The following is a 10186-nucleotide window of genomic DNA, read 5'->3' on the forward strand; positions in this document are numbered from 1 at the left end:
TTAGGTGCATTTAGAATGTTTGATGGTGGCGGAACCAGAGGAAGCCTCTAGTGATAAAGGTGTCAAGTCAAAGTATAAGTAGAGAGACAAATGAGAAGGAATATAGGAAAAGTTATTGAAACATGTAATGCAAAATTTCCAAAAGTTGTTTTTTATGCCAATTTTGGTAGTTCAAAGGGTTATGGTTCTGTCAAGTTTGACGATGATAATGAAAGATCCCAAACCACAACTCAAATGTTCGATGTTTAACGTTCCAATAGGCTTACATGCATTGGTGCTACAACTATAAGAAAATCATTTTTCCATTTATAGAAGTCGACGAAGCATAATTTTTTGTGATGTTCTTTATTGGTGGAGTGGTTGCGACAATGGCTTCCAATGTAATAGCCTACACAACACTATGCATCATCGTTGTTCATACCTTTCCACCACCACATTATTTCTTAACAACGCAGAAACTCAAACTAAAAAAAAACTTCCTTTCAATGGTGTGTTTGGATGGATAAGATAGTTGGTTGATCTCTTCCCCTCTATGATAAGAACTTGGAGTGTTCTTACAGGGGCGCAATAGCACGTGCACGACTCTTGAAAGCTAATACTCCAACTTAGAGACGAAGCTTTGATGAGGCTCATAAATTAGTCTCAACCACGACAACCACAAAATCCTCGATGCACGACAATGTTGATAGATCGATATGCATAATGACCGAGAAGAAACTCAGGACAACAAGCAATATTCTTTGGTAGAGTTCCTCGATGTCGTGGCTAAGGATGTTTCATCAAATAAAGAACATGAATTTCTATAAGGAAATTTGTAAAAAGGGTTTGAGGAAAACTCTGGCTAGGAAAGACAAGGTTCTTAAGTTTGTTAGTGACTCACTTTTCTTTCCTGAGAGACTACTTATTAAACTTTCAACAATATTTCCCTTAAAAAACTTGTATACATCACACAATTGGCAATTTGGGTGGTAACAATATCAACTTACATTGTCCTTCATTAAAAGCCCAAAGCTCCCCAAAATCATCCTCACTCTTCCTTACAAGAAATGGGAGTCACACACTATTATAGCTTGAAAGGACAACACTTTGATGAAGAGCACAACAAAGAAAACCTCCAAGCTGATTCATGAAGTCTGGGAAAAGCATGCAAAATGGAAAGAGAAAGATCACTCCAAATAGGAACAACCTAAAGAGCAATCGTCGAACTTCATCAAAGTTGTGGAATTTTTCACAAACCATTTTGGAAGGAGTCTGATAGTCCAAACACTGGAACTACCTAATCAATACGACAACCACAAAGATCAAGAATAATTTTGATCTCCAAAACGTCGAAATTAGTAGAGTAGACTACGAAAGGAGCAACTCAACGTTCCAGTACTCGAGTACAAGAGTAACTTGGTGTTATAGTACCTGAATACAAGAGCAACTCAGTGCCACCATACCCGAGTACAAGAGCAACTCAACACTCTAGTACCTGAGTACAAAAGTAAACTCGGTGTTACAATGTTTGAGCACAACAACAACTCGGTGTTCCAATGCTTGAGTATAAGAACAACTTGAATTCTAGTGCTTGAGTACAAAAGCACTTTGATATTCCAATGACTGAGTACAAGAGCTAGAGCAACTTGGTGTTCCAATACCCGAGTACAAGAAGAATTTAGTGAGTGCAAAAGCACCTCGACATTCCAATGACATAGTACAAGAGAAAAAGCAATTCAGCATTCCAATACCCGAGTTCAAGAAGAATTCAATGACTACAACAATAACTCGACGTTCTAGTGTCTAAATATAGGAGTAAACTCAACGTTCTAAGGCCCTTGTACAAGAGCAGCATGATGTTCCAATGCCTAATTACAATAACAACTTGCAATTCTAATGCCTTAGTATTGAACATCTCGATGTTCTAATGACCGAGTACAATAGCTGATGGAGCTCCTTGCCTGGTTTTTTGAAAGGAGAAGCTCCTTAATGCAATAGAAATGGAATGTAAGCAAGGTTAAAGGCCCTTGAGCAATGGAATGGTGTGGTGGAGATGGAGTTCTAGGAAAGAGAAATTATCTTAGAGGAAGGAGGCTAGAGGAGATCTAAGGAGATTCCTAGCTCTCATGACTCTCAATAAGGCAAATGTGTGGAGTGCTCTCAACATCAAGGCATTTACCATTCAAATTAAGAGTAACCTTTACACAATGCATAGGAGCTCTCTTATATAGCCTAAGGAGAAGGAAGAATTCAGCTAAGCTAAGTTTATGACATGTGTTGAATTCTTTCTAGATCTAGATCTAGATCTCCTTATTTGGTGGATCAAGTGCCATGTGGCAAGTCACACCTTCCAAATTTCAACATGTGCTCAATGTGTTAAGTGTGGCATGTTTTCTAGACACCTATTCGGTCAAAGCTTGTTTAATGAAGTTATGAGCCCAATTAAACAATGCTTTGGTGAATTTTTGATCCAATTATTGAAAGCACACAATAATTACAAAGGTGGCCCAATTACATTGGTCGAAATCCACATGTAAACAAATGTTTATCTATATTTTAATATATTCCTTAGCCCATTTGAAAGGTAGCTTGATTCCATTAGGCCTTGAAGGATCTTGACCATCACTAGCATTTTAAATCTTCTTAAGCATTCCTCTAGTGATTGGGCCTTTATTTAGGCTTTGGCCTTGTTTTTGGTATTGGGCCTAGAAATGGGTTTGGGCTGGATTCATTAGGAGTGGTTTAGTGTTTTAACACCCCAATTACTTAGACAGTAACATTAAGGAAAAACCCTCTAGGTGAGGCAACGAGTTACTTAATAAATTTAACAAAAGCCCTCCAAGCAAGGCATTGAGTTATTTAGACAAGTAACATTAAAGAAAAGCCTTCCAAGCGAGGCATCCAGTTACCATAAAGCCCTCAAGACGAGGCACCGAGTTACTAAGACCAGTAACATCAACAAAAGACCCTCTGGGTGTGACAACAAGTTAACTTAAAACCCTTCAAACAAGGCACCTAGTTACTTAGATAGTAACATAATGAAAGCCCTTCAAGCGAGACACCGAGTTACTTAGACAAGTATTATTAACAAAAAGACCTCTGGCAAGGCATCAAGTTACTTAATAACTTTAACAGAAGCCCTACAGGTGAGACACCAAGTTACTTAGACAAACTTAAGCAAAGCCCTCAAACGAGGCACCAGGTTACTTAAACAGTAACCTAAGCAAAGCTCTTAAATGAGGAATTGAGTCACTTAGACAGTAACATAAGCAAATCCCTCAAACAAGGCACTAAGTTATCTAGACAGAAACAAAAGTCCACAAACGTGGCACACGAGTTACATAGACTGCAACATGAGCCCACAAATGTGGCCCCCGAGTTACCTAGACGATAACATAAGTTAAGCCCGTTTAGGCAACATCTTGGCCTACCTAGATGGTAGCATCAAATTAAGCCCACTAAGGCGGCACCCAAGCCTACCTATGTCGGCAACACACATAAAGCTTGCTAAGTTGGTAGCACAAAGCTTGCTTAAATAAATGGCGTCAGATCCTACCAAAGTCAATAATTCAAAACGCTCAAGATAGCATCCATGATCAAATATGACCACCCACAGCTTGGCCAAATGACCAATCCACCTGCAAAGTCAAAGATGACCACATATGGTTTGACCAGGTAGCCAATCCACTTGCAAGGTTAAAGACGACCACATATAGTCCATCCAAACCACCAATCCACCTATAAGCATAAAGCCTTGCTACAACTCGACTACATGGCCAGTTATTGTAAGACCCAGGAAATTTAAATAATTAAATAAATAATTATTTATTTAATTTAATTGCATTTTAATTTAATTAAATTGGTTTAGGGTTAGGAAAAATAAAGAGTACCAACCACTGATCTATAGAGTAGAACGAAATTGAGGGTGATTTGAGATAGTGGGAGATCAAAGAGAGGGCAACTTAGAGAAGGAAAAAGCTAGACACATTTTTGAACGAGGAATCCATATTAGGGTAGTTGCATTATGTGTTTAAATTCAAATGTATATGATTTATTGTTGTATGATCATTGTGTGTACCTCTCTTTTTGTCAAATTTTGTAACTATGTGCATTTTTGAAAATTTTCCAAAAATCGTCTGGTAGTCATCATGACCTGCTAGGTGACACATGTGCCTAAACCCAATTTTTTGGGTTTTGGAGATGAACCGCCTAGCGGCATGTTCTTCCCGCTAGGCGACGCGAGCTGGGTTACCCAGTTCATGGTTTTGGTGATTCTTTTGATGTCTGCGAGGCTTAATTTGACTATATATATGTACAATTGTGTGGAATTTTGATGTGATTGAGGTCATGGAATTGTTTTATATGAAATTGGTATGAATCGTGAACTAATTAGAGGATTAGGGTTCATGTTAGGATTGGGGATGAACAAATGTGATCGTTGTTTATGATTTATGATATGTTTCATGAAATAATCTTAAACTGAACAAGCATGAACTTTATATTATGTTAAACATTAAAATTATGACAAACCCCAGCTGGAATTGGTGATTGGGGGGTTTTAGTGTTCGTCTAGGTGTTGAAAAATTTGGAATTTTTCCAGAATGGTATGCTTCGCCTAGCGGCACATGAACTGCTGCCAGGCGACAGATCAAGGCAGATGGAAAATTTGTTTATGTTTTATTGTTGAGTTTCCTAGGTGAGTTGTCTTGCAATTTTGTGCATAATACTGAGTAATTGGGTCTAGGGTGTGAGAAGAAATTATATGCATGTAATTAAATTAGACACATGGATGAGGATATGATGATTGGAATTGGAAGAGAGGAAAAGTGATGTTATCTTAACTGTGATGTTGTAAAGAGTTTGTTTTTGGGTGAATTTCATTTAAGTGCATATTGTGTAAGGGTTAGCAATTGGAATAACATGATTTACTTGACTAATGAGTTTGAGTAGTGGCCATGATGTTTGAGATTGTGTTGGTCTGTAATTTAATTATATGAGTATGCCAGAATGAGGTTATGTGATATCATGTATTGAATGTTGAGTGTGAGGTCCTTTAGGACCTGTCCAAATTGGCAAAAAAAAAAACAGTAGCACTTGCGCTACTAGTATGGCGCCTGGCGACGTAGGACGAGCCACCAAGCAATAGAGACCCAAAACAGTGGCAGTGGCTACTATAATCGCATGGTGCCTGACAAAAGGGGTAGTTTCGCTAGGAAAAAGTGGACTGGCAAAGGTATGGGAAGGTGTGTGGTGCCTGGCGGCGTGTAGCCTTCGCTAGGCGGTTTGGAACCAGTTTCTGCCTAGTGATGTGCATGAAGTGTCAGGCGGTTCTAGGTGTAGAATTGGACTGCGGGAGGATTCTACACAACTTTGGATGGAGGTCTTGAAATGATGTTTTGTTGGGGCCTCAATTACGAGTGTAGCTTGTATTGGGGTAATACGTGGCCACTCGAGGTTGTAGCCTGGTGGTTTTGGAAGTCTAGTGGAGTGTGCGAGATCGTGGCTTGTATGGATGGGTTCCGAAGGGTTGCCCTCCTCGGTATTGTCCGGCGAGTTTGGTAGTCTTTGGACAAATACGGACTACGGTTCGTATTGGGAAACTTCACTTGGTGTTGCAAATTGTGATCGTGACAAGATCATTCCCACGTGTGGACTATAGGTGGTGGCTTGTAGTTGGAGGGGCGAGTAGACATTCGTGGCAATAAGTATCAACCAAAGTAATCATTAAAAGGTGTAGGATCAAGAGGTGTCTAGAGGAAGATCTGAAAGTCAGGTTTAAGAGTTGGGGTTCTAATAAGGGTCATGGGTTTGAAATTGTTATTTTATAGTATATTGTGTATCATTTTATTTGAGCTCACCCTATTTGTGTGTGTTTGGTGATGATCATGTAACTCGTTACATGGGAGCAGATGTTGATGTAAGTGAACACGTGGATACTTAGCGCCGAAGAGGGGCCAACATGGAGAATTTTTCATGAACTTATTGTTATGGATTTTCTTGTATATTTTGTAATCATTTTCTATTAACTGTTTGGATAATTGTAAGTGTTGAACGCATTTATGGATTTTATATTTTTTGCGTTTATGAAATAAAGTTGAAAATTTCCCTGTGTTTTAGGGAAAGTATTTTTAATAAATGCAATTTGAATTTATTTATTTTTCCCTTTTTTTCCTTATTTTTTTAAATAAGTAATATCAATGCTAGAATGTTATAGTTACAATCGCAACAAGCATTCCATTTACGTTAATCAAACTTCTGAGCTTGGGCAACTTATATACATACCCGACATCAAATATGTTAAGTGATTCAACCCAATAAGGCCCATTCAATTTTACTAACCTAAACTAGTAGTAAGATATTATGAGATATATTTATTGGTGCAAATATTCATATATTAAAATTATATGTAATTAAATCTCAGTAGTTTGATTACGTCGTGATATTCCTCAATACTATATATTTACAAAATATTTGGTAAATCAGGTAAGGTATCATTGTGACGAAAAACAAAAGTTCTATTTATTTGTTTATTATTATTATTTTCTATAATATACTCATAAAATTTAAAGGCAAAATTATACAATGATATCTAATTATACTTAAAATATTTACATATATATGTATTTACAATACTGTATGCATCATATATCCACATCGTTTAGTACATCTTATATTTCCTACACTAGAAGAGGAAGAAGTGTTATTTATTTACAGTTTTCCCCTCATATACTAGTTTTCAAACAGGTGGAGGGAAAATGTTATGGATAGGATTCACTTAGACTGTTGGGGGTAAATATAAGGTAACTCTAATTTGTCCTTTGATGACAATCGGCGCGTTTGGAGCAGAGAGAAAAGTAATAGTAAAGTTTCTTGTTCCCTGAAATGTTACAGAATTATTTACTGCATTGGTTTTCCATGCATTCCCCGGGAAAACAGCCACAATGTCGGCGAAGAAGGGATCAGCCATCTATGATAAGGTTATAAAATTTTGTTTTTCACACACAATCATAAAATAGGGAAGTGAGACAAATATCACATAAAAAATATACAACATATCATAATAAGATAAATTGAAATGAAAATTCTCCCAAATACATAAAACTAGATTTTATCATACTTTATAAAGATATTTATTAATTTTGTAGTGACTAGTCAGGATAAATGAGCTCATGGCCAACAAAGTAACTCAAGAACATCTCATCTTGAGTAATACTAACTCGTTTAAATCCCCAAGGTTATACCTCAAACTACAATAATCAAATATTTATTTATCATAAATTTTATTTCAATATTAAACCATATAATTATATAAATAAATAGGTAGGATCAATGAATAGTTAAAATAAATATAAATAAATAGAAAGGACTAGTACATAATTGGAGATAAATATAAATAAGTAAATGAGAAACATATAAATTGAATAAATAGGACCAGTGCGTAACTAGAGATGAATATAAATAAATAAATAGGATCGAGAACTAAATATAAATTAGAATGAGGTTAGGGACACCTCACTTAAAGGTAAATATATAAATTTTATTTACTAAAACAAATGAGGATAAATTTCTCTTATTTTTTCTTCCAATTCCCATGTGGTATCTCTAGTAGTTTCATTCCAAATGACTTTTACTGAATTTGTCTGCCTCTGAGTTCCTTGACCTTTTTGTCCAAAATTTGTATAGGCATTACGTCAAATGTAAGGTTATTCTTTAATTGTACTGTATCATGCCTTATCACATGAGACGGATCAGAAATATATTTTCTTAATTGAGACACATGAAAGACATTATGAAGATTGGAAAGGAAAGAAGGTAAGCAAATTTGATAAGCAACAGGACCTATCTTTCTAAGAATTGTGTAAGGTCCAAATTTATCGTGGAGTGAGTTTCTTTGATTTCACCACTCTACCAATTCTAGTGGTTGGTGTTACTTTCTTGAGATCTTGATACATTTTTGTTGTGCCAAGATGCTTGCTTAATTTACTTTTATGTGCTTCCTCTAGAATCATTTTCTTAATTTCTTCATTGTTGGGTACATACATCCTATCCTTAAATCTCAAAGTTTTTGTCCTATCTATGCCAAAATTCTCTCCATCTTTTTGCCCTATCAATTTCTTTTTCTTTTGAATGAACTTATCACTTTCTTATGCCTCATGGATTTGTTTTTGTAAATTGTTAGTGATCTGAATGGAATTTAATTGCATTTTATCATGGCTTAGGGTGACCGACAAAATCATGTCTCTAAATTTTTCTAACAATACATTTGCCTTACCTAGATGATACTGTAATTCAAAATCATAATCTTTCAGAAATTCCATCCATCTCTTTTGTCTCATATTTAATTCCTTTTGGTCAAATAAGTATTTAAGACTCTTATGATCACTAAAAACTTCAAACTTACCACCATAAACATAATGTCTTCATATCTTAAGTGCAAAAACAATGGCAGCTAGTTCTAAATCATGGGTTGGGTAATTTTTCTCATTGTTCTTAATTGTCTAGAAGCATATGCCACTACCCTTCTATCTTGCATAAGAACACAACCTAATCCCATTTTGGAAGCATCACAAAATATAACAAAGTGCCCAGTAGGATCAGGTAATGCTAAAACAAGAGAAGTGGTTAATCTTTTCTTGAGTTCTTGAAAACTATTCTCACATTTTTCTGTCCACACAAAAGCTTATTTGGTGAGTTGGGTTAAAGGAAAAGCTATTTTAGAAAATCCCTCAATGAATCTTCTATAATATCTTGCCAAACCGAGAAAATTGCGAATCTTAGTCACTATTTTTTGTGGTTCCCATTATAGAACTACTTCTATTTTGGTTGGATCCATTGACACTCCCTTATTGGAAATCACATCTCCTAAAAATTTTACTTTCTCTAACCAGAATTCACACCTAGACAATTTAGCATACAATTTCTTTTCTCACAAGATTTGCAAGACAATTTGAAGGTGTTCCTCATGTTCCTCAAGAGTCTTAGAATAATCTATAAAAACAACCACAAATTGATCTAAAAATGGATGGAAGATCCTATTCATATAATCCATGAATATTGTAGGAGCATTGGTCACACCAAAAGGCATCACTTGATATTCATAATGGCCATACCTAGTTCTGAAAGCAGTTTTTTTGTATGTCTTCTTCTTTTACTCTAATTTGATGATATCCCGACCTTAAATCTATCTTAGAAAATAGGTTAAAATACCTTTTTAGTCCTAATTTTCGTCATGTTTTTTCAAATAAGTCCTAATTTTGGTTTTGTGTTCAAATAGGTCTTAATTTTCGTCAATTTTGTTCAATTTGCTAACACCGTTTAAATCATTAACGGCCATGAACAGTGACTGCCAGGTGTCACTTCATGGTTTTTTTGAATTTTATTTTTATTTTTATTTTTTATTTTTTAAAATTTTTTAAAATTTTTTAAAATTTTTTTAAATTTTTTTAAATTTTTTTAAATGTACACGTGTCAACCCAGTAGCGTGTCACGTGTCACTTTGTGGTTTTTTTGAATTTTTTTTTATTTTTTTAAAAAAATTTTAAAGGTCCACGTGTCAACCCAGTAGCGTGCCACGAGTCAAAGTCAATGTTCTATATTCAATTTGGTCCCTATATTTGTTATTTTTATTCAATTTAGTCCAAATTTTTGTTAATATTAACCAATTTGGTCCCTATCGAAGATATGATCAAATTTAATTTGTATATCAAAGTTATATTATGTGAATTTTAATATATTATATAAAAATATTTAATAAAAAATGTAAATTTTAATATAAAAATTAAATTTGGTTTCAAGTTGGAGAGGGACCAAATTGGTTAATGTTAACAAAAAATGGGACTAAATTGAACAAAAATAACAAATATAGGGACCAAATTGAATATAGAACATTGACTTTGACACGTGGCATGCTAATGGGTTGACACGTGGACATTTAAAAAAATTTAAAAAACTCATGAAATGACACGTGACACGCTACTGGATTGACACGTGTACATTTAAAAAAAATTTAAAAATTTAAAAAAATATTTAAAAAAAATAAAGAAATAAAAAAATAAAAGAAATCACGAAATGACATGTGACAGTCACTGTTCATGGCCGTTAATGATTTAAACGGTGTTAGCAAAAATGGACCCAATTGAACAAAATTGACGAAAATTGGGACCTATTTGAACATAGAACCAAAATTAGGACTTATTTGAAAAAACTT

This window comes from Vigna unguiculata, chromosome 8 (assembly GCF_004118075.2).
Source record: "Vigna unguiculata cultivar IT97K-499-35 chromosome 8, ASM411807v1, whole genome shotgun sequence".
NCBI lineage: Eukaryota > Viridiplantae > Streptophyta > Magnoliopsida > Fabales > Fabaceae > Vigna > Vigna unguiculata.